Source organism: Gymnogyps californianus, chromosome 2 (assembly GCF_018139145.2).
Source record: "Gymnogyps californianus isolate 813 chromosome 2, ASM1813914v2, whole genome shotgun sequence".
Classification (NCBI taxonomy): domain Eukaryota; kingdom Metazoa; phylum Chordata; class Aves; order Accipitriformes; family Cathartidae; genus Gymnogyps; species Gymnogyps californianus.
Genome location: NC_059472.1, coordinates 164,008,006 through 164,032,526, shown reverse-complemented (window position 1 = coordinate 164,032,526; position 24,521 = coordinate 164,008,006). Strand labels below are relative to the sequence as shown.

Sequence of the window (24,521 nt, the reverse complement as noted above, 5' to 3'; positions counted from 1 at the left end):
ATTATCTATCAGATTTATTGTGCCTTTACGTTGTTGACGTCCCCAGAGCCCTGGTGAAATGGCATGACTTCTTTAACTGAAGACCAAGGATACGCAGTTGCAGGGAAATATTTATAAACTATCATGCATTTAAGAAGCATTAGTAGGCAAAGCAAAAAATGATATGAGAAGTTTTTATCTTCACAGGCAGGTCAATTACCCTTTTGAAGCATCTGTGATGTATGTGGTACTTCATAGCTAATATGCAACTAATATTGGATCATAAAGGTAACTATGTGCTGCTCCATTCCAGCAGAGCTTTAAGTGCTGCTTGGCAAGGTCCTTCAAAATCATTACTCCACAACCAGTAAAATGTGTTCTCTATCTGGCATATCAAAGTTTTACAAGAGCTACTTGATTAATTTGCTTTCCTTGACTGGTGGTCTGCATTTCCTGCTCTGGCTACAGCTGTAACTATTGTTTATATAGGAGCTTGTAAGAACTCTGTTACCTATCCATCAACATTGCCATCGGTCTCTGCTTTGAACCCATCTGGCTGGATATATCTCTGCTCAACAGCATCACTGTTGAGCAGACATCTATCACAGCCAGAAGAAAGAGTAAGAGCAGAAAAATGCAGCTCTGGACCAGAGCCCTTTATTCCCATTGTGTCTGAAGATCATCCCAAGTGCAGTACTTGTACAGTACCTTCAAACCAACTCCTTAAATCAAAATAATATATTTACTGGAGTGTGATGCCACTCTTAACACCCTTAATTAGCTCTGTTGATGTGCTGAACTGATTATCTTGAGATAAAGATTCATTATGAAGCTATTGTTGCTTCCCAAACCCAAGCTCGTCTCTGTGCAAGGTGCTGCATGCTCTCAGCTGTGAGGAAATACCAGGGGTATCTTTAACAAGGCATTCCACTATTTAGTACAGGCAGACTCCAGAGCAGTGGCCCTGTAGCTGGTGATGGACCCATGGGCAAGACACAGTCTCTGAACTCCAGCAACAGCCCACCAACCTCATATTGTCTGTGGGAAACAAGTCTGCCCTTCCCGTCTGAAAGCAGAACCAAGTAATAAAATAAGCAACAAAAGGGAGTTATCTGTTACTTTGGAAGGTGGTAAATATAATGAGCAATTGCCTGATGCCAAAGGAATAAATATGTGATGGTGTGCAGAAAACAGTCTGATATTGACAGAAGGATGCTTGGAAGTGTGGAAAAATTACCAAGGTTTCAGAAAGGATGACCAAATGATCTTTCTTTGCCTTATATGTACAATTCCTTGTCATTTTCCATTGCAAAAGGCAGAGCCATTCTGAGTACAACAGCTTGTACTTCATTGAGCATTTTGACTTGGCAATCTGTGGTGATGTCCCAGATGAATATCCATTGGCCTCCTCTACACTTCTAAACAACAACATAGAAAGCTTTCATGGGCCAAAGTTCAGCCCATCTTGATGAAAAAAGAACAGATATAATATGTTTCCTGATTCCTCGCTGGGTGGAGAAAATGATCCCCCTACTATTGTGATTCCTCAAGCGCATATTGTCCAGTTCTCAGTGAAATGTATCCCAGAACAGGCCTGGGACTACAAATCTGTCTCTTCTGTCCTTAGGGAGATGAAAATCCTTTTTTTTGTTTTGAACAGTTTCATTCCTACACTGAAAGGTAAGGTTAAGTCACTGCTTAATCACTAGCAAGTTGCATAATTCCTTTTTTTTCCACCCACATTTCCTATTGTCCTCCTATTCTATTGCACCTCGAACAGCCTAAGTTCACCCAGCTGTATCCTATCTTGTGGTTAATGAACTCATTACATTTGGACAATATTAGGACCTTCCACAGCGTGTGTTCTTGCAACACCAGGGATGGAATTCATGTCACATAAATTTGGCTGTCTAAAAGTGAAACATCTATATCCAAGCTAGTTTCCCTCAGCTCCCTCCATAGTGAACAAAAGATGAGCAATTCACCTTTCACCTCAGCAGCGCATGGGTTTGCCTTGCTCTGGGACAACGTGCTACTCATCTTGGCAAACAGAGAGCTAATAAAGCAGAAAACCAGTTTGATTAGCTCAGAAGAGTCTGTGTTGAGTAGGGACAGCCCTGAGCATAGCAGAAGTATAAACAAAGGAGGAAGAAAAGCAACTGAAATTAAAGTCAATGTTGGGACAAGAAGATGTTAAGCTGGGAATTAGAAGAACGCTTCGGACCATCAGCAGAAAGAGGCCCTGGAAGTGCCTTCCAGAAAGAGGAGGATAGTCAAAAAAAGGTTAGAATTTCGAGAGGACTCTATATAATGTGAATATTTTGTAAACTGATTGCTCTGTTACGTGAATTATTGCAGTGCTAACAGACATAGGTTCCCAATCACATGGCCTCTGACTCAGAGCTGGCTCCTATTCAGCCACCTTAAAGCACGGAGTGAACTCGTGTCTCAGGAGAAAACTGCCATGAGAAAACTGCAACATGTTCTTGGCCTTTCCTGCTCCCAGTAATCTAGAAGCAGTGAAGGCTGCAGAGCTTTTCTTGGTAGTGGGGGATGAGGGTGGTTGTAGCTTAGACACACGGACAGACAGGAGGAGTTCAGGCCTCGGTAGAAAAGCTCTTACTCAAACAAAAGGCAGTCCAAGTCTCCTTCCTTTGTTCTGACATAGAATGAAATGAGTCTAGAGAAAATGATGTGGGATTCTTCTTTTCTTTCTTTATTTCAGCAGGTTACAAAGGCCTTTGCACTCTGTCTCATGAAGCAAGGACACATCAAATGACATGATGAGAATGTTGCAGGTAACCCCAACCCTTTCAGCCCTTTCTCTTAGCTTGTCTCCAGATAGTTTGCCTGTTGAAAAAGCTGGAAATCCTAATAACTTGCATAGCATTGCAAAATTATTCCACATTACAATACTGATTTCCCAAGCCATGGTTCAGAGCACTTACGATGTTTTAGCTGAGGTCATATTTCAGAGTGCCCGGTGCCTTAAAAAGGTGTGAATACCCATGACTTACAGCAGTGAAGCTTCTTATGGGGATTACATTTAAAAACTAAACTAAAGATAATTTAAATATTTAGCTTAATTCATACACCACTGCTTCACTATTATTCTGAATAAAGCAACACTACCGCTTCTAGAAAAAAAGTAAACATAAATGAATGGAAGTGATTCATTCCCATGTAATCACCTTCTCAGCCTGTGATTAAAACTGATGATTTCTATATTCATCTTCATGATCTGCTCATGGATTTCCATATGTCAATTCTAGAAGATAAGTTGGCCCTATGGTGCCCTGTAAGGTGGCAGAATGTGGCCCTAAGTGAGCACCTGGGAAGGTTTGAACAATGCAGGATCAAACCAGTTTAACATAAACATACATACACACATAAACATACAAGTACATGCAAAATTTGTTGGCCGAGTTATGATATGTTCTCTTTTATTAATTCAAGAGGTATCAAAAAACAAACAAAAGAAACCCACCAAAACTCAACTAGAAGGGATCAGTTGTACCTATTATAGCACTGTTTTTACTTCTGTGGAACTCCAATTTACTACAGCAGAATTCTTCTTATATACAGAAGCTGTGTGAAGAGGAGTCAATGGGATCTATAAAAACGTGGGTTATTTTGCTATATTGAATGTGGCTCTTGAGATGAAAGCTGAAAACCCTGATTATGGATATCAAGATGTGTGATGATGAAGTTTATAAACTGACAGGATGGTCATCAGATCAGACGCAAGTGAACTTGGTATGATTCACATTTTCCTTTAGAAATCATGTGGAATAGAATATCCCGTGTGGCCCAGAAGACAACGAAAATGTTATTCCTTTCCATTGGATAGCTTTGACATTTTGTCGTCATGCATACCGGTAAAATCTAGGCTATAAGCATGTAAATTCAATCAGGCTGAAGCCTCCCTCTTCTCCAAAATGCCCACTGCTCAGTTTTAAATAAGTTCACTCACGTTTCAAAGACACAGTGAAAATGCCTCTTCCCCATGAGTAGAGGTGAGAGTAATTTCACTAAAATTGACTAAAATGACCTCTAAATTCACCTCTAAAACTGAGCTAATTTCCACAGATTCCTTGTATAGTCACTGAGACATAGCAGCACAGCCAGCAGAGTTCAGAGCACAAGTTAGATCATCCTAAATTATGTATCTCAAAGCATCAGAAGAATTGTGCCCTATTTCTCTCTATTTTCTATCAGGAGGGAGGGATGGAGGGAGCGAGGGAAAGAGAGAGATTTGAGACAGACATACAACATAAAAAATTTCAGCCCAAACAGTAAAAATTTGGCAAAGCTACACTCAGCTGATTAGTAGCATCTCACATTGGGAAGCAAATTAAAGTCAAATAACATGAAGTGTCCAGTAACAGAAGTTTTTTTCTTGTTGCTCCAACCTCCTCCCTTTACTTTCCTCACATTAGATCAAGTCTAAATTCTGTTCAGGTCTTCATTTGCACCCACCTTGAGTTTAATATGTAATTTAAGCTCAGCAGAAATGGCACCAAAGAAACAGTGGCTTGAGAAGCAGGCGGAGCAGTCATGCAACGCAAAGATTATTTAGGCTAGTTGCTCAAAAAACAAACTAAGTAAAATCTGTGGCCTTAAATTGCTGGTATGGTTCTACCATGTTGATCATCATCATGTGCCTTTCAAGCACGTTGGAGATGAAACTTTGGCCCTTTGGAAACTCATTAGGTCAAAGGATTTTGGCCAAAGATTTCACAATTTCACCGTAGTATAATACAGCAGTTCTCCATTATTCCCCTATTCCCCTGTTTCCTTGTACGCTCTGTGGAGAGGATTTCTTCTAATCTCTTAAAATAGCTACAATAACATTGCTGCAGGCAGGCACAGCTTCACAGGTTGTTTTTTCACAGAAACACACTACCTGTCCACCCTAGTCAGCATTTGACAAAAATGTTTTAAAAAGAAAAGCAACCGAAGAAAGAGAAAGCTTTATTGATCTCCAGCACTTGGACATCCACTTCAGCAGCCTCCAAAGGATGCAATTTATTAAGATGAGAAATAAAGATGTCCCAAAGCCCTCATTTCTGCAGGCTGCATTATTAATGACCCTCATGCCTGCAGATGTCAGAGAGCTACATGCAAGTAGCTTTCTTGGGTTTTCTCATCCTCAGTAAGGTAGAGAACTAAAGGTGGATCAAGACAACAAAGTAAAGGAGAGACCACCAGTGGTATGTGAGAGTCAGCTAGCAAAACATAGGCCAAAGTTTAATGGTTCATCTGTGGATTGGTTAATAGCCTGATCACCTCTGAGACATCCTTGCTTTTAAACATGAAAGTAATCCTAGGAACTAGGTAGTGGCAGCACAGAATAACTCTGAGTTACTTTTGCATTTATTTTCTGGCTCAGCCCAGTCTGGTGAACTGGCATCTCAGGGTCTTTTTTTGCTGTCCCCAGGTGTGTATTCTGCAGCAAAGACTAGCATTTTATTTGAAGCACCAGGCAAAAAAACAACACACACACATTAAAAAATCCTCCACATACAGTAGAAAAGGTGACTTCACATTTTACAATATTTCTTTCATCATGTCCCAGAGTTCACTTCTGTCCCTAGAGTTTGTTGCCAGCTGGAGTAAATGAAGCATGGGATGAGTTTGTATGTTGTTCTGAAATGTGTAACTCACTGGGGAGACCAGGGTAGGAACACATAAAGGAAAGGAAGAGAATGATCCTCTCTCGGCAAATGAAATGTCTGATAACCTGAAGTCAGCACAGTGTCAGGCTGTTTTGGACAAGCAGAATAAATTTTGTGATGGAGTCTGGGTAGCATGGTACACAGTCACTGTGCAATGAGCTAGAGGACTCTCCAGGGCACAGCTTGGCTGCCATGAGACATGCCCAAAGAACTGGATATTTTATTGAGGGCTGCTTTATTCAGAAACAGCCACGAAATGAAAACACTGTGTGAGGCAGAGAATAATTTTTCCAACAATATTTTGCACATTTTGGGTGTGTGCATGTCTCCCACTTAGATGAAGCCAAAATTTTGTGACATGGATTTAGACGTCCTTTGGATTGTTTAATTTCATCTAACATTGCTTGGCTCTAATTGGTCACAAAATCTTCCTTGATGGGCAATAATCACAGGTTTTACAGAAATAATTCTGGCTTATGTTCTACAAAGGAGTGGTGGTATTCTGTGTTATCTTCAAGCTAGTGATGAAAATAATCATAATTTTAAAACAAAATAATGCAAGATTATATTAAAACAACTCTGCCAAAAAAACCCCAAACCAAACCAGGACACTAGGGCTTACAGGTCATAAATATGTAGGTGAATAAACCCTAAGTACAGTAATATGTTATTCAGTGTCAGTCATCCAGCTCCAATCCAAAAGGCCAGCATCCTCCTTGTCTTCTAAAACAGATCAGCATGTCTCTAAAATGGAAATTAATGTGGGGTTTTTTCCTCCGCCTTTTTAATCTGTTTTCCAAAGCAAACCAAACGCCCCAGTTTACTCATACAGGTAAAGACATCCTGAAGGCAGTCTTAGTCTTTTAGGATTATTTTACCTACAAAGAAATATACACCGTTGTTGAAGATATAATGCATATTTGCACTAGGGTTACCACTCCTATTTTGCATATCAGTGAAGCCATAAAGCAAACAAAAGGCCCACGTTTCTGAAGACAAAAGTAGCAACTTCTGCTCTGAGTGACTCGAGTGAGAAATGAGGGCATTCAGTACTTCCTGGCTAGGTAGCTTCAGTATTACACATATACATAAGATTAATTTAGCTCTGAGTACCAGCTGTATCTCCTCTGATCACCGCTATAGGGAATAACACAAAATTCTCTTTATTATTCTTTCACAATGTTTTCCTTTTTAACTATTTTCCAGCAAGTTAATAGAACTTGTTTGCATTAGCTGAAAGGTAGTTGAGATTTCTTCATGAAAACATGTGAACTGCTGACCCTCTGTAGAAATGAGATGCCCACCATTGCGTCTAAATCCCATAGGAGTGCTTCGAAAAACTGCCAGCTCTTGACACCTGCATGACGCTCTGAACATCTCTCTTTCCAGCTGTAGCCATGCTGAAAAGAACATTACTCCCAGTCAGCTTAGAGACGCTAATCCGTGCTGCGCTGCCTCCGATCTGCCTGCTGAGCTGATCGTACGAGCATTGCCTAACCCAATTTACTCCAAATAAATTGGGTTAGCTGAAATAATAAGGCTTTGCTAACCAAGGTCAATGTGATACAATCAGGTTGGGGAGCGCTCTTGCAAGCAGCTCAGCTGGCAGATTCAAGAGGCGGTGACAAGATGGTGGAGTTGGCTGGAGGTGGTGGTGTCTTCAGACAGCTACAGGACTTCACAGCAGTTGCATAGACTTCAGACTACACAACTCATAAAGCCAAGGTCTTCCTATGACACAACTGTTTGTTGGGTTTTTTTTTCTTTTTCTTGTATGTACTATTCCTCGCTCTTGTATGCTCCTAATTTTAACTATCAACTGGTAGATCCATTCTGCCACTCTTGACAGAGCAGGTGAAAATGGGTCTTAGTAATGCACATATCTTAATTTTGTGACGAGAAACATTTTTCAGTAAGAAAATATGCAGCAAATTCTCCTACTATTTCATTTGCCATTTAATCAATGTGTTCTTATCATGCACATTAAATGGTGCACTGTCAGTTTAACTTGTTAAACTCCTATTGTGGTTCTTTTTTTCATCCCCCTTCTTTCCCCCTTCCTCAATACATAACCAACATAGCATTTTGCATCCCATGTGGGATTTCTCTGATTTAACCTAGTAAATGTTTTAATTCCTAATTTGGTATTCTGCTCTAATACATTCACCCACGAAAGAGCCCAGAAGGCTGAAGCTAAGAAAAATCACTTTCATTTTCTTAGATACTACTGTGTGGTTTAATGTAAAATACACATGCAGTGCACAGTTTGTAATCTCACATTTTATCATCCATGTGTTTCAGAGCTGAGTCAAACCTGATCAGGTTTTTGATGAAAGGATAAAGATTCAAGTCTAGGCTGGAACCATTTAACAATGGTGAGTTACTGAAAAAAGTAGTTGCAAGGAACAGTTCCCTAGAGAGACTGAAATTTGGCTCCAAACCACTGGTGTGAAATGTGGATATCAGCACAAGTAGTCCAAAGCAGGACTTTGAGTTTAATTAAGCTTGCTGCCTAGTTAGCAGGGATTTCCATTTAAATTAATAGTTCAAATCAAAGTGTTAAAACAGGAAACGGGCAATCTGTATTTCAATCGTAAGTACTACTTCTGTTTGTCATCTACAGTTTTAGCTTTTTTTTCCCAAAAGAAAGGTTGGTGATAACTGATTTGGGACACACAGTTTGGAAATTCTTTTTGATAACTGGGGAATGTATTTCAGGAAGATTTTAAGTGGATGTATATTTTAATTACTATTTTTAAATTCATTTTGCTATATTAGACCATGCCATATAATGCATTCTGATTTACTTTATAACAATTTGTAATTTAATTATGATTTACTGTGTCAGAATTGAACAGAAATTAAAAACACATTTGGAAATGCACACACACACACAGTGTATTAAGCCCCACTGCCCTGACTGAGGAAGGAAAAATAAAGTTCCTCATGACATTTAATTTTATTTATAACTACATGATGTCCTGAACAAAGAAAGTATCATGTGGTGTTAGTGAACTCACTGCACTGCTTCTGGTCACCAGGGCTTGAGTTCTCCCCAGTTAATTATTAGCATTCGAATTATAAGCAGAGATATTTTAAACTCTTTCTACTGTTAATAAAAAGAGCCAGACACCTCCATTGCATGAATCATATTTTGACTTCTGTCACTCTTGGCAGACGCCTAGCTCTCTACTTTGGTTAAAGAGGAAGCCTATACTGACTGCACTCCTAATTCAGACATGATAATAGAGTTTGCTCTTTCGTACCATCTTTATGGCTTCACTTCTTAGGACTTCCTTCCATCATAGCCCGTAAGTTCTTTCACTTTTTTCCTTGTTATACCTCTGTTTCACTAGCGTCTTGTGACCTCTAAAAGTTCTCTTATCTTCCAAACTGCACATTTTTGTGTCGGTTTCAGTCAGTCTTCTTTTCTTGGAAGTCAAAGCTAAATTCCTCTGATTGTGCTCAGGGTCTTTAATTGTCAGGAGGTAGAGTGGGTGTTCATCCTACAGGGTTTCTTCAGCAAACACTAAAACAAAAAATTAGTCTCATTGCTAGAGCAGTCCCATTCTGCAGCTAATTTCTTTTTTTTCCCCCAAACCAGGTTCCAAAATTTGCTTTCAAACTCTACTGTCTATAGTAGCAAACATGGAGGTTGCTGGCTTATGTCAAGATTTGTTTCTTAAACACAATTTTCTCTTGTTTTTTCTGTTTCACTGTCCTACTCTTCCCTGTTACAAGCCTAGTTTTGAGAGTCGGTGAGTACCTTCTCATTGGAGTTGGGTAGGCTTTAAGGTGTGTCTACCCTATGTGGCCCACAGCACTCACATTGCAGAGATAACCCCCCAACTTGCTACTATTTACTAGACACATTAATAATCCAGCAAGATCTGTTCCTTCAGCTCCCATGGTGTCTGTGGATTTAAAAATGCCAACAGTATTAAGACAGACAGATCCCTATTATAAACAAGAATTCCTATGTGCCAGTGTGAGCTACAAAAGAGAAAAGAAAAACAACCAAAAAAAAAACCCCTTTCTGCAGAGAAGTGCCAGTTGTACTCTTTGACTTCTGAACAGATCTAAAACACTAAAAACAGACATGAAGAAAATACTGTAAAATTGTTCTTGTTGTTATTGTCACTAAGGAAACAACTTCCTAGGAATCTGCAAGTTGACTATACAGACTCTTTGATGTGCAGCCAACTCTCTCTTTCAACACACTTTCCAACTCTCTGGAGAATCAGGTCTGCCCACCAAGGGAGATCTCTCCTGCTCTGTCTCAGCTGAGTCCTGACTTCACGTGGAGACCGAACTCTGATGCTCCAGAAGAGCCATAGTCCAGACTTGCCACAACATGAGATATCAAAGCATAGAGTTATGACTAAGCCAAGGGATTTTGCCTTAAGATACTCCCCTCTGCAGTCCAACAGCACTGCCAGGAGACCTAGAATAGCACAGGAGCTAGGGAATGTGGGAGGCACAAGACAGAATTTTTTCTGTCTGTTCACTTCTGGTGTTGTTTTCAGCCATACTTCTCCTTTCCCCCTCCCCTGCAATAATTTAGATGTACGTTTTTTTGCATTGAGGTCAACAGGGTATGTATAGGTTGTTTAACCTCTTCAGCCCTTCAAATAGAGTGGCCATCTGTAAACTGCTGATTGGGAATGATGTGTGAAATTTTATAATCTCTGAACTGTGCCCAGGCATTGTAAAGAAGAATCTTAGTTGACCTGTCTGCAAACCCATTCAGTGTACCATGCAAATAATTTAACGTTAATTTAATAATAATTTAATAACAGTTTAGTGACCAAATTCCAGAGGTCCAGGATGTTCTCTAGTGGTCTTTAATTTCTCAGCATCTGCACAGCCAATGTATTCCACAGTCGTAGAGTCCCTTGCATCCCAAAGAACTTGATAAACAATGTATTCTGCTGAAATACATTCAAACATTGCACACATGCAGATATCCCATCACCAGTTCTGGTGCAGACTAAGAAGAAAATAGTAGCTAAATTCATTGAAAAGAGACATAGCTTATAACAGGTAGCAACTAAGGAACAGAATTATTTGTTTTCATTACCGAGGACTCAGCCAAGATTTACAAACAATGGGCCAAACAGAATATGTGGAAAGACTTCACTAATATAAAATCATTTCAGAGCATTTGAGCTTTGAAAATACTTTCTCGTTACCTCTGACAGGTGTCCACGTCAGATTCTACTTCCTAAAGTTCCCTGGCAGTGTCAAGGAGGGCTTATGTACTGTTATGTTTATCCAAGAACCAGAACATCTCCCCATAGACAAGTTTACTTCTGGTGTGTCCCTAGCGCCTTGCAGTCTCTAGTCTTCTATTTCCCTTCCCCTTGTGTAAAAGCTTAATCTGGCTCTCTGTAACTCTCCTTTGTGTGGCCTCTAGACCAAAAATGCTTAAAAGGTCTAAAAGCAAAGCTGTTCTGTCCAAGTAAACAGCTGGACCACAGTGAATCCATCTGTCAATGGCAACAATTCAATAACCACCGAGCCATCCTCTACCAAAGTAAAAATCTGTCCAGTCAGCCAGGAGCCTTTGGTTTTATGTTAAATTCATCACCCACCTTTGTATCAAAAATGTTTTGTCAGCTACTTGTTTGTGAGTAAGAAGCAGCTCAAGGAAGCGAACTGAGTTCCCAACAACCACCGATGGTGGTTTCATAGCAGGGGCAAGGAAATAAATGGACTTTAACATTACAACTACATTGCTAAATACATCAGATCTGGGACCATTCCTTGGCCTTGAGGTCAAGTAACATGTCATCACTTTTACCAACTCTGCTAAACTGCTTTACCACAAATTAGAATGGCCTCATCCAAACTGCCTGTGAGAACAGTCTCTGGGCCGTGATTTTCCCTGAGTGTTGTTTGTAATTGTGGTGTTGGCCTTTAGTTGTTAAATACCTTATTATTAAATGTTGCATAGAGAGCAACTCATTTGGAAATCAGATTCTCCCAGGTTACTGCAGATTCTTCCTGTTTTCCTCCCATTACAGCAGTGTAAATGATTATCTGTTTTCCTAACCATTTCCAGTCTAATCGGTATTCATGCCAGTGCTGAGTCAAGCACATGCACCATTGCTGAACAGATCTTACTGAAAGCTGTTTCTTCCACATCAAAGGAGATTTATTTTGTCTTGAAAAGACAACAGAAATTTCTGTCATTGCGTATCATAAAAATAAAAAGGCACATTGCAAAACCTAAGCAATTGATAAGTGTTTGACAATAAGTCTGTCCTTCTCTGAGCACATAAGAGCTCTGAGGTTGTGAGTTTTCCACAGATCGTTCCTTATTAACTACCAATTTAAGATAATGATAGTGATACTTTTAAAAAATCCTTTGGGAGAAGAAGAGTAAGTATTCACTTTTAAATTCTATAAATCTATGAAGGAAATATTTTGATTTTTTTTTTCTTTACATCTATTAACCCTAGTGTCCCATCCTTGACATGGAAGGCCTTTATTTTGTAAATCCATGAGGAGAGTTAAGAGAGTGTTTTGACAGCAACAGTATATGCAACCTCAGAGAAATTGTACTCAACTGTTAGCTTTTCTTCAAATTTTCTATATATCTTTATGCAAATCAAAGTGGATTTCCCTCCAGTAACTTCAGACATATACTTTGTGGATGTTTATAGATAACCAAGTCCCAGACTCCCTTAATGGACAGTGGGGAAAAAAGGCCATTTTGGGGCACAAGTCATCTGAGTTATTTTAAATTACTGCTTCAGGAAAAAATGATTGAACCCTATATTCTATGCTCCTTAGATGTATCTCAGGTATAGATATATTGTAGAAATCTATTTAAACTGTAAGATCTCCAGATGCCTCATGCACAGGGTGTTGTGCTTTTGCAATGGAGCTTCATTGCTATTGGAGCAACATGTTGAAAAATCACCAAATGTACAAACAAGTTTCAATATATAAACTGATTCATTTAAATGATTTATTTTAAAATAATTCAAAGAACACGGGTAGAACATTTGCTGAGAGGCATATTAAGAAATCAGGATCATCTCTCGTTGATTCAAAGGTATTGTAGTAAGGCCAAGTTGCAACAAGCAGGAAGAAGATATTTGACAAACATTTCAACATGGCTGACATTAATAACAGTGGTTCCTTCCCTTTGCTCATTGCAAAACATTGTGTAGGAGCTCTTCCAAAACTGCTCACAGGAAACTAAGAGGGGAAAATTCAAAACAAGAGGTGGAGCGATGTATAAGTCACACTGTACTTTGCCTGCTTTGTATTGTTACTTATGGGTCACTAAAAACAGCAGTCTATTAATATAGATGATAAAGAATAAGGTGTGGGATCATACTGAACATTTTGTAAAGCCAGGCATGAAAACATAGAGCTGCCAGCCACAGATCTCATCTTAATGTTGGCTGAAGTCATGGCATTGGTAAGAAGAGCCTGAATCCTAATTGAACAAAGAGGGCACATAGCAAAAAGGGTACTGAACAAGCATGGCACATAGGGGAGCGGAAAGTACTTGGAGGAATGTGCATTTGTTTACTCTTTTGCTCATTTGATTATTAAATGGGCTGGCAAATCAGTATTGTTCATTCCACTGAGTATGGTGGAGTTTATATCTTTTTAGAGACTAGCTCTTTGTTGGAGGCTAAGGTCAGCTTCAGATGATGTCACTACTACCAGTTCAATTCAGAACCCGTTAGAATTTTTTTCTTTCTTCATGTTCCCTTACATCAGTCATTTTTTTAGTTTTCTTGATCTTAGAGGAGAAAAAATTGCCACAAAGGTTAATACGATGTTTAGAAGTGCTGAAAGTCAAGGCAGGAGGATGACAGGACAACATTCTGATCAAAGTTGCTCCACCAGCCAAGGAAGCTAAGTCTTGAGATGCATTTTGAGGAAAGATGGAGGTTCTTATATGTTGAGGGCAGTTGCAGAGATGTGAGACAGCAAGATAGGTTCAGCCATCTTCAAGTCTGTCTTCATCTTTGTCATTCCTGATACAAATGCACATTGTTTTCTGTAGTACAGGTTATGATCTCTGGTCTGATCTTTTACCTGTTGCAGGCTAAATGTAAATACTGAGGCACTAAAGCTGGTGATTTTTCAGAGTCACACAGAAGTAGTAGCACACGACGGTGAAGCATTTTGGAAATGGCAAGGACACAGCAGAAAGTGTAGAAAAAGTTTGCAGGTTGGAACCAGCCAATGAATCACAAGCTGTAACATTTGGGGTTAAAGCTCTCAAACCTGATTTAAAAAAATGCAAGTTTGAACATGCTGCTAAAGAGAGTGGTATGGATTAGCTTGGACACGCAGTCAGACACGCCTGCGTATTCTTTTCAGTCTGGCCAGTTTGGATGAAATGGGTAGATCTCATTTAACTTTTTTAGATCATCTTGTCTGGCTTACCTGGCTCTTCCACAGCACTCACTGCCCAGTATCCCCACACAGTTAATGGAGGTAAAAAGGATGTCCAACTCACATGAATTATTTTAGGAACCTACTTTGGGATCAAAAGAATTGAAGTCTGGACTCCACTGCCTATAAAGACAGCATATAATAAACAGCCATTTAGTCCCACCCAGAAATTTGCAAACACGAAAATGTTATATGTTTAGAGCAAGTACGTATAAGAGAAGCAAAAGGGAAATGATGTAAAATTATGTATGATTGAAAATTCTGACAACCTCCGATTTAAATGAAAGGATTTTGAAATTTTAACATTTCAGTATATGACATGCAGTATGGAATAGTCTGTCTGTTGATTAAGCAGAATATCAGATGAGCGTTTCTCCAGTAGGTGAAGAAATGAATGGCATGTTAACGTTCAGGTGAGCTTCCTTTTCACCTTTTAAGAAAATAGCCATGTGTTACAAATCATCTGATCTAAGTTGTGTGGTTGAGCTATCACATTGTTGCTTTCATACCCATATTTTTAATGACATTTCACACACTAAACTTTTTGTGGCTGGGAATAGATTTGACAATGGGTCACATCCATTGTACTGCATAATGCAGTAGTGGTGTACATGAAACTGCTGCAAAATATACATAATCTACTTATTGTGGTTTGTCTCTGAAGCTCTTTGGGAATAGTAGAGTAGCTAAATTATGCCCTTGTTGTTCTAATTCAGTAGGGACAGTGGGAAGGAAAACAAGAGGTCAATTTAATGAGCTATCAGAAGAAAAAAATAAAAATTAAGACAATAGAGTCAAAAGGGGGGCTCTTAGTTTGGAGAATCTTTTATTGTTTCTGCTAGGAAGATGTGAGGCTTATTTTGCCAGATCAGGAAGCTATAGATAAAATAAATCTTGAAAAGGTAAAAAAACCTTTTTCTTTCAGAGTTACATCAGAGGTTTTCCATACCAAAAGCTCCCCAGAAGAGCTTGAAGAAGCGGGGCCTATCAGAATAATATTAAAGCCTAGTACTTTGATGAGTTTTGCTTTAATTAGGTCATGTTTTGCTTTAATCACCTTGGACCCAGCTCCATGTTTTCTGGAGACAGAGAACATACCAGAAAAAAGAAAGCAAAGAAAAGCAATACAAACCTTCACCAAAGTAGGTGTGTAGCTGAGATTCTTCATTCCAAACAGGAGAGTTTGCAGAAACTGAGACAATCAGGTAGTAAAGTCAACAGCACTAGGGAACCTGGACAGAAAGGTCTTTTTGCATTAAAGATGCAAAAACTTCAAGGAACCTACGTCTCAAGGAAGCTGGGAAAAGAAGTCACAAGGAAAAACTCCAGACTGAAGCAGGTGAATCACAAACGTTCAAAGAACCTAGAAGTAACAGAGGAGAAAAAGCTGGGCAACAAAAGAGCTGTGTCTTGGACACCCAGAAGTGTCAGGATAAAGTGAGAATATTCAGTCAGGCTGTCATAAGGAAAGTAAAGCAAGATCATAGGTATGACCCTAGCACATCTGCCGTGGATTCACCTTTTCCTCTGCTTGAGATTAAGACAGTGATGATGCACGGAAGAAGGGAGAATGGCTAAGGTAACAAGACAGAGCCAGCATGGACTAGTGAGCTGTACAAGGCAACATACTAAAAGATGAAACACAGCCTGGAATACTTCAGTCATAAATTATATAGGGAGAAAAACACCTTCTAGATTATTCAGTCACAAGATGACCAGGAGCTGCCTATGGTAGTTGAATCTGGGGACAGGCGAACGCAGTCTCAATGTTGTCTCAGGGAAAATAATTCCAGGAATGATTTGGTAGATACACCTGCAATCTAGTAGTCCTTTTGTGGCCCAGTATCTTAACTGTCATACCCCAAGACAGCAATACCAAAGGGTATTTCCAAGCCCTGCTTGAAAGTATATAAAAATCAACTGAACTCTTTGTGCATGTGGTAAGAGCACTGAGGCCAAGATTTGATCAGTCTCATTCTCATCCCCTCAGGAGGGATCAGAAACCCAGGACAGGACTCAGACTGCAGATTAAACCATCTCAGTGGCATTTATTGAAGACTTTTCAGGCTAAAGAGTTACAGAGCTCACTCTATAGTAGATACCTATATTTATCTACATTGACTGGGCATTGGCTTGGGGCCAGAATCAGGAGCCTAAACACTGGTGTTTGGTGTCACCAGTACCTTAGGGTATTTTACCTGCCCTCCTACAGAGGGTAAAAGATGTGGTGTAGATAAGCATCATACCTACAGATCCCTAGTGGATGTTAGATAGCCCAGGGGATCTCAGATGGCACCTATGTTTAGGTGACTGAACCATGTCCTAAGCCTCCTTTGACTATAACAGGAGCTTATGTACTTAGATACAGGCAGACACTTCAAAATACACACTTATCTTTAGGTGTCCTAATTTGCGAGCTGAATCCCATTTCTGGTCAGCATGATAGAAACTATCTTAGCAAAAGAGACCTGCAAGTCTTCCATACAGAGGAAAGGGAATGAGTTGAATACCATATCAGAGGTGAAAATCTGTCAGGGGTACACTTGCTAGGGTGTCGTGGTTTAACCCCAGTCAGCAGCTCAGCACCACGCAGCCGCTTCCCCCTTCCCCTCCCAGTGGGGTGAGGAGGAGGAAAGGAAAAAAAAAAGTAAAACTCGTGGGTTGAGATAAGAACAGTTTAATAACTAAAGTAAAATACAATACTAACAATAGTAATAATGAAATATAATAATAATAGGAATGAAAAGGAATATAACAAAAAAAGGAAGGGGGGGGAAAGAAAAAAACCAGTGATGCACAATGCAATTGCTCACCACCCACTGACCAATGCTCAGTTAGTTCTGAGCCGCGATCCGTGCCGCCCGGCCAACACCCCCAGTTTATATACTGGGCATGACGTTCCATGGTATGGAATAGCCCTTTGGCTAGTTCAGGTCACCTGCCCTGGCTCTGCTCCCTCCCAGCTCCTTGCACACCTGCTTGCTGGCAGAGCATGGGAAACTGAAAAGTCCTTGGCTTAAGAGAAGTGCTACTTAGCAACAACTAAAACCTCAGAGCGTTATCAACAGTATTCTCACACTAAATTCAAAACACAGCACTGTACCAGCTACTAAGAAGAGAGTTAACTCTGTCCCAGCCGAAACCAGGACATAGGGGAACCAAAAAGTCTGTGACATTCATTTCTTCTCCTCTTCCGAATAACATTCAGACTTTGATAGTCTCTGAAGGCTCTTTCCTGTGACCATCACTACTACAGCCAGCTGTGGTACAAAGAGCAAGTTGGAGAACAAAAAGCTAGAGAATATAGAACAGTGTCCAGGGACTCGAATGCCGCAGAGAAGCAACTTCAACATGGCTAATAATGGCTTTTCATGCTGCTCTCTCCTCTGCACTCACCAAGTACTATTCTCTAATGAAGTTTGTTCCAGCTGTTCGCCCACTGTACACAATCATCTCAGCTAACTAACCCATTCACTAGCACAAAAACACCATCCAAGCTGTCAAACTTCATGCAACTCGAATGAATGAGTGTGGATTGTGGAATCCAAGGCTCCAGTGACAGCTGTGACACATTCACAGCCTTAGTCATGAAGAGCTTAAGCATCTGCGGTATTTCTGATGCTCTCTCATCTCCTCCGCATCTTAAGTCAGAGCACAAAACTCCTGGAAGGAATCCAAAGATCCAGCTCTCTAAAACACAGGAAATGAGTAACTTTACTAACTTTAACTTGGGCCTTTACATAATGCACTTGTGCTGGCTTCTTTATATAATTTGTTTCTAGGCCAACTCTAAGAGAGAAAGTTCTGCTGTGTCCCCAACGTCTTAGATATATACTAAGCCCAAGCTCATATTTGGCTTCTGGTACTAGTTACATCAATTTAAGAATTTAGATACATATACAAATGTCATTATTACAAAAATTGCTTTTTAAAAGGAAATGCCTCCTACTTATGACCATAAATGTGCCATTTTATATTTTTGCTAGAAATAAGAAAAACTTCTATAAACCTACTTCAAAAATGTGACAGTAAGAGCAGAAACAGAAATGTTATTACTTAATAAAGTCTTACCATTCCAGGAAAAGGAATTAATAGTTAAGGACATCTTAGCTATTTTAAACTCCCTTTCCAAACAAATATAATTTCTTTCTGCTGTGGAGAAGTGTATCTCTTACTACTATAAATTTAATTCCAGTCTACATATCAATGTGTTCTGAGAAGTTAATGTTTTTTTTTTTTTTCATTATTTGGATTTCAGTAAATATTTTTAAAGGCCATAGTTAAGGAGGAAGGTGTTAGTTAAATCCATTTATCGACTGACTAGGGGATTTTGTTAGCTTAGGACAGAGGGTGGATGCATTATAATGAGAAAGCATTGAACTATTGATTTATAACAAAAAACTGGCTTTTAGATCACCTAATTCTAAGCATGTCAAGTGCTCCAAGCTGGTCAAAATGTATTTCACAAAGTGCCAACCTTAAGCTAATGAGGTCTGGTCAGCATTCATCTCCATCTTCTTGCAACTTAGAGTGTAGCTATTCACAAGTAGGGTACATTCGATGAGGCTTGGAGCATTGTACAGCTTCTGGCTGGCTCAGAGAACAGGCAGAGCAAGCTTGCATCTGCCTGCAGAAAATCATGTAGCCATCCTAGATGTCTCCTTGTGTTGATGTATCCCCACCTGTTCACAAAATTACATACAAACTTCAGTTGGCAAATCCCTCTTAGTAATTGGACATGCTCTGAAGACAGAAAGTGTCAATACACTGAGGAAGCCTCTGAGATTTAAAAAACTCAATGAATAATTAAAAAAAAAAGACAAATAGATAGGATGTTGCCTGGGACACGTGGCATGAATTCTTCCTGCAAGGGACAGGCTGAGTCTGCCATTGGCTGAATAAAGGGAAGATGTGGGTGAAGAAGATGTGGGGGCCACCACTGCAGGCTTGGGCTTTTCAGAAAACTTAACATCTATCACAATTTGCTATTGCTATGAGCTAGCAAAAAATTACCAGTCTTCCCCTTGAGCAAAGATGGGAGCAAGAGAGGAATTACACTTCATGGGGATATCTCTAAGATACCATGGGAGGATTCACCTCACTGATTTTGGATGTGTGTCTCTGAGCCAGTTGCTGCAAGAACCTCCATAGGGTGATTCATCTGACCCACTTCAGGATGAGATGAACCGCCCACCTCACTTATAATCTAGTGAATTGAGGTGATTAGCTTGGATGTGACCACCTAGTTTTCAGATGCTTAAATGAGAGTAGATGAACGTCACCCAGGCTGCCAAACACTTCTCCTGAGTGAGAAAGCCTTCCTCCACGTGAAATGAATGATAGTTTTGCCAGGGGATGCTTTGGGGCCAAGTTTTCACCTTAAGAACGAGGAAATTCATACCTCCTCCACTCCTCAGAGATGGACCTAATGATACACCTCCTCCCTGCAAAAGAAGAACTTGATTCTGTCACATTTCCCTTCAATAAGGCATTTTTCCTTAAGAATCCCCACCAAATCAGATAGGACAATATACTGTCCCTTGCAGCAAAAGAAAGCAGGAAAACTTGCCTCATTCTGAGGATCTAAAGAATAAAAATGAAAAATCTAGGCTATTAACCCACCACGCAGATTAAAAGGGCTTTTCCTACCCTAACCCTCAGCTCCATTTAGCAGGCCCAACAAATCATAGCTAACGGACTATAATTATCCTTCCATTTGCAGCTCCGGAGCAATCGTGACCCAATCATCTCTAATGGAGTGCAAAAGCCACTGTGGTTGAGGCTCTTTGTGAAATGCCTCAACGTTGGACAGACGAACCTGCAAACGTATGTGGCAGAAATTTAACGTTGTATGTTCAGTAAGGAGCCCTTAGACTTCAATATTCCCAACATGTTATAAAAGAAATTATAATTATTGCTATTGCCATAACTATTATTAAGAAGAAGAATTAGACCATATAAATATTTACCCCCTTTTCTGTCAGTGTTAGAGTGAATTATGAGTTACGCTAACAAAAACTAGAATTATTGAGTTAATTTGTTGCATTTTTTTTTTTTTTAAACCGTGGTATTAAGCAGAGGTTTTCACACCTTTTAAAACTGTTTTTTTTTAAGAATCTGTCAAATAAATCGATCAGAGCAGTTTCAGAACATAGTCCTACCTTTAAGCCATCCAAGAGTAAAATGTGGCACCTGAATGAGCAGGAATGAGACTGTCAGGGTGTCTCCAGGGCAGATAAACTCTAATGTCAAATGCAAATCAGCTCATTTCATGGGATGATTATCTCAGAAGAATTTGGATTCAACAGTAGTACAGAATCAGAGCAGCAAACAAGAGTCCCTGCAACTGCGTCTGTATATTTCTGCAGGAACCTTTCCAAGGGAATATGCCTTAGCGCAACAGCCATGTTAGCTTTAAATGCTCTGTGTGATGATGCTTCTACCTTTTCTTCAGGAGATGGAATGATTTAGTGCCTCCTAAGAAGTTCTGCCCTGAAATTATTAATCCGGCTACTCTACAGATCAGCCCGTCAGCTTGCATGGCGATACTATCAATGAACTGCAGCGAATTACATAAACAAGACTTGAACAATCTGCCTTGTTTTACATGAGTTCCTAGTTTGTCTTGTGGAGATAAAAGTTCAAGCCTAAGAAGACAGATCAATAAATCGAGAGAGCAAAAGGTGGTCAGAGAATAAAACACAAGCAAAGCAATGAGGTGAGGACTGGACATTCTGCCTTGAAGCGTTCTGCAAAAAAGTCTGCCTTTCTTCCCATATATTTGTGCCCACTCACTTACAATCCAAACAGCGTTTCAACAGCCACCACAGACACATGAATTCTAGTACTTGTTAGCGTTGTGGAAAACTACCAAATACCTTTCTCTATGCAAAGCATTTCTTAAGAACAGAACAAATTCAGCACTGAGGGAACTGGAAAAGTATCTCATCAAGGGATGCTGTATGTATCGGCTAGCAGGAGTACTCTGAAACAGAGTGGTGTTACAGCTATCCCTGACGATACATTGTCAGCAAAGATGACTTTAAAGTTGTGGATAGGAAAAATGAGGGAGTTCCTCACTGGTGTGTTTACATCCCTTTCAGTGGAGTTGTTCCTCTTCTGCACTGGTGTGGAAAACTCACTCCAAAATCCTGTTGACCGCAGTGTGTACTGAATCCCGCCCCCGCTGTCTTCACAGGTGATACGGGATGGCTGGATGTGAAAGGAGAACAGGGAATGGAAATAAAGGAACGTGAGCCAATGCAAAAATACTCTTTGCTGACTTAAAGGTTGAGGCTGCACTCGCTGGGCCAAGTAGTGGGGTGAAACAAAATTCAGTATCTCCACTGACTTCTATATCCTGATATCAGTTTACCTCTCCTGAGAACTGTGGCAAATAAATATCTCCTCTGTTAAATCAGGACTAACTGTAAGACCTGATATTTCTGCAGGTCTTTTCGCCAGATAGGAGTTACAGCATGATCCCGTCCTGAGTTTACTTTTTTTTCAGTGCTTCTTAACTCAAATACTCTGGTTTCATTAAAAGATAATCTGAGCTAATTTAGGAATTAGACTGTTTGTACTAAGTGTGCTCAGAAGGAAGGAAAGGAAAACAAAATCTGCTACGTTGAAATGAATCATCTTGGGGACACGGGTCTCAACTTATCAAAGGCGTAGGCACATATGGAACTCAACCCCAGAAAAAATATCTCCAGGATGCCGTCTCAGTCAGTCAAATGAAGAGAGATATGATGAACAAAGGTCTGAACGTGATCACCAGCGCAGCCCACAATCTCAGAAATCTGTTTTTCTCTCCCTGGTAGCATCCCACAACAAAGCTTCTGCCTTTGTGTTTATGAGCTTCACATATACACCGACAACAGCAGATCTAGAGAGCTCCATGCGGCTGTGGCACCACCATGCAAACAGCAGACATCTTAAATTTACAGGGAGGAAGGAGCCCTCCTGTTTTCTTGCAGGGACCCCAACAAATTATGGACGGCTAAAGCCAAGGAGCGATCACAAAGCTGGTTTCCTGTTTAAAGATAAATATGTGTATTTATCACACATAATAGTCTATCACCATGACCTTGGAGTTTGTTCAGTGCCAATGGTTATCCTTCCAGTCACTGCACACATGCCTTCAACTGGAGAAAACAAAACAACAGAAACCTTCCACTCTGCAATGTCCAAGATAGATTGCCGGTACAATAACAGATCAATTGTAGCTGTCCTGAATGAACAACAAAACAGCAACCATTGCCCTCAGCACATAGAAACAGGGGAAAAAAAGGTAGAAGACCATAACCCAGAACTGTAACCAAGACACGAGCAGAGACATCAACTTTAATCCAACTCCCATTATTGCACTGAATAGCATTCCTTAATTATTCATCAAATTGGAGCAGTGTTGCCTTACCTATCCTCTAGGACAACTTCTTTCAAGCCAGCTCCAGTGTGTTTTGCATTAGCCAAGTATAGACGCTTGTATAATGCGTTCTTTCTCTGTAGCTATACCAACACCACTTTAAGGAGTTTGCCTTCATGCTATCATTGACAGTAAACTTAAGGAATCATACATTCCCTTTGATTAGCATGTGCTAGCCACGGAAACGTTTCCCCACCGTACCTGACCAGTGTTGCATAGGCTGCATAGAGAAGTGAGATGGCTGTGTAGCCAAATAACATCAAATGAAAATCCATTTGTTGTTTGTTGACGCCAACAGATTAAAAAAAAAAACACCCAAAAAGCTGCTTCAGTTACGTTGCATATTGCTATATCAGTCCAACACTTGCACTGTAATTAACATACACAAGACGGACGGTAATCCATAATACCCTAGGAAAGAATCAGGTCACTTCACTGCCTTATTCACTTTGGTTAATATTTTTTTATTATTATCATAACTACCTCCAGTGCTACTCCAACATATTCTTCAAGCTAAGGGCCAGATTCTGTTTACCAGAAGATTACATGCAGAGGAAAGCCACTGACTTCCAGGGAGTTCTTCCAGACCTGCTTCTATGTAAGCGGGATGATCGTCTAGCTGTAAACACCAGTATGTCACTAAACAAAACTCTCTCTTTTTTCCATGCATTTTCCAGTCCTGAACAGCATGCTGCATTATCTTTCTCTCCCTGGCTGTAAACTCTTCAGATTCCAATACATACCTGAACTGTTCACATGTTAAATTCACAGCATAGCGGTAAAGAGTCTGTCCTGTCTGCTATCGCTCTGACTTAAGATGTGCTTTGCATAAAGACGGTATTATTAGAGCCAGCTGTTCAAATACTGATAAGCAGAAGTGCACAGAGGCATGCAAGCAGAGGTCAAAGGTACATCAACAGCAATTTTTACTACTACCCCACAGTAAAAATAGAGGAGTCCTGGTGCACTGCTTGAAGGGTGAATCCGAGTTTCTGCGGCAGGTGAAGATGCAGAACTGCAAAGGGAGCCTTGAGCTCGAAAATGCCAACAGCAGCACCGGGTCTGTTAGCAATCAGGTTTTATTTACCAGCCATATTGTGTTAAAAACAGGCGTGATTCCCATACCGAGCACGTTAACCTGTCACCACTCGCAAAGGGAGATCTATTTGTTTGAAAAGATTCAAATCTATCTCGCGGACGCATCCTCAGAGCCTGCAGTTCTGGCTGAAGGCAGAAAGCCTGCGTGCAATTCCCCCCAAAAGAAGTATTCCCAGGACCTGGGGAAGATGAGGGAAGAGCCGGCAAATCAATGTCACTCTAAGACAAGCCGGCGGTTCCTTTTCCCTGGCCGGCTGCAGTAGCGGCGCTTTGGCATCTCCGGGGTCGGGCCGAGCGGGGCAGAGCCCGGCTGCCGCTTGCGCTCCGTCCCCGGGCCGGCGGGGAGCCGGAGCGGTGCTACCCCGGGTGGAGGTGGGAGAAAGGCCGGCAAAAAGGACTTACCGTTACAGCAGGATCCGTCCCGGTGCTGAAGATGCTGCATCCCCGCCGTGCCGGGGCGGGGCGGGTGCCGGTGGGGTCGGAGCCAGCGGCGGGGGGGACACGGACCGGTTCCCCGGCAGAAGCCGTCCAGCTCCGGCTGCCCGCGGTGGCAGTGAGCGGCCGGAGCCGGGCTCCCCCCCGCCTGGCTCGCACCGGGCGGAGGAGGGGTCGGCGCCTCCGAAGGGAATCCAAATTCCTCCTCCCTCGCCTGCCGGTCATGTCCAGGCTGCCTTTGCTCAGGGGATGGGCCAGGTCCTGGCCGTGAAGGAATTTGCCATGGCTAAATAAAAAAAAAAACCAACCCAAACCCCCCCAAAAAAACAAGAAGGGAGGCAGGAGATTCGCAAACTTTTTTTTTTCTCCCTCTTTTTTTTTCCCCCCTCTTTTTTTTTTTTTTTTTTTTTTTTTTAGGGGGGATTATTCGCGCTCGGGAAGTGGGGGGTGGGGTGGGGGGAGGAGAAGGGTGTTCA

At 40.8% G+C, this 24,521-nt stretch overlaps 1 protein-coding gene across 1 annotated transcript in view; it reads right to left on the bottom strand.

Annotated features, from left to right (window-relative positions):
• The window catches only part of ADCYAP1R1 (ADCYAP receptor type I), a 152,289-nt gene extending 128,146 nt beyond the window's left edge, over positions 1–24,143 (bottom strand). Inside the window, exon 1 of the mRNA XM_050891653.1 lies at positions 24,013–24,143. The gene's annotated coding sequence lies outside the window, so the exon portion shown is untranslated. The remainder of the gene's footprint in view (positions 1–24,012) is intronic.
• Positions 24,144–24,521: the final 378 nt, after the last annotated feature.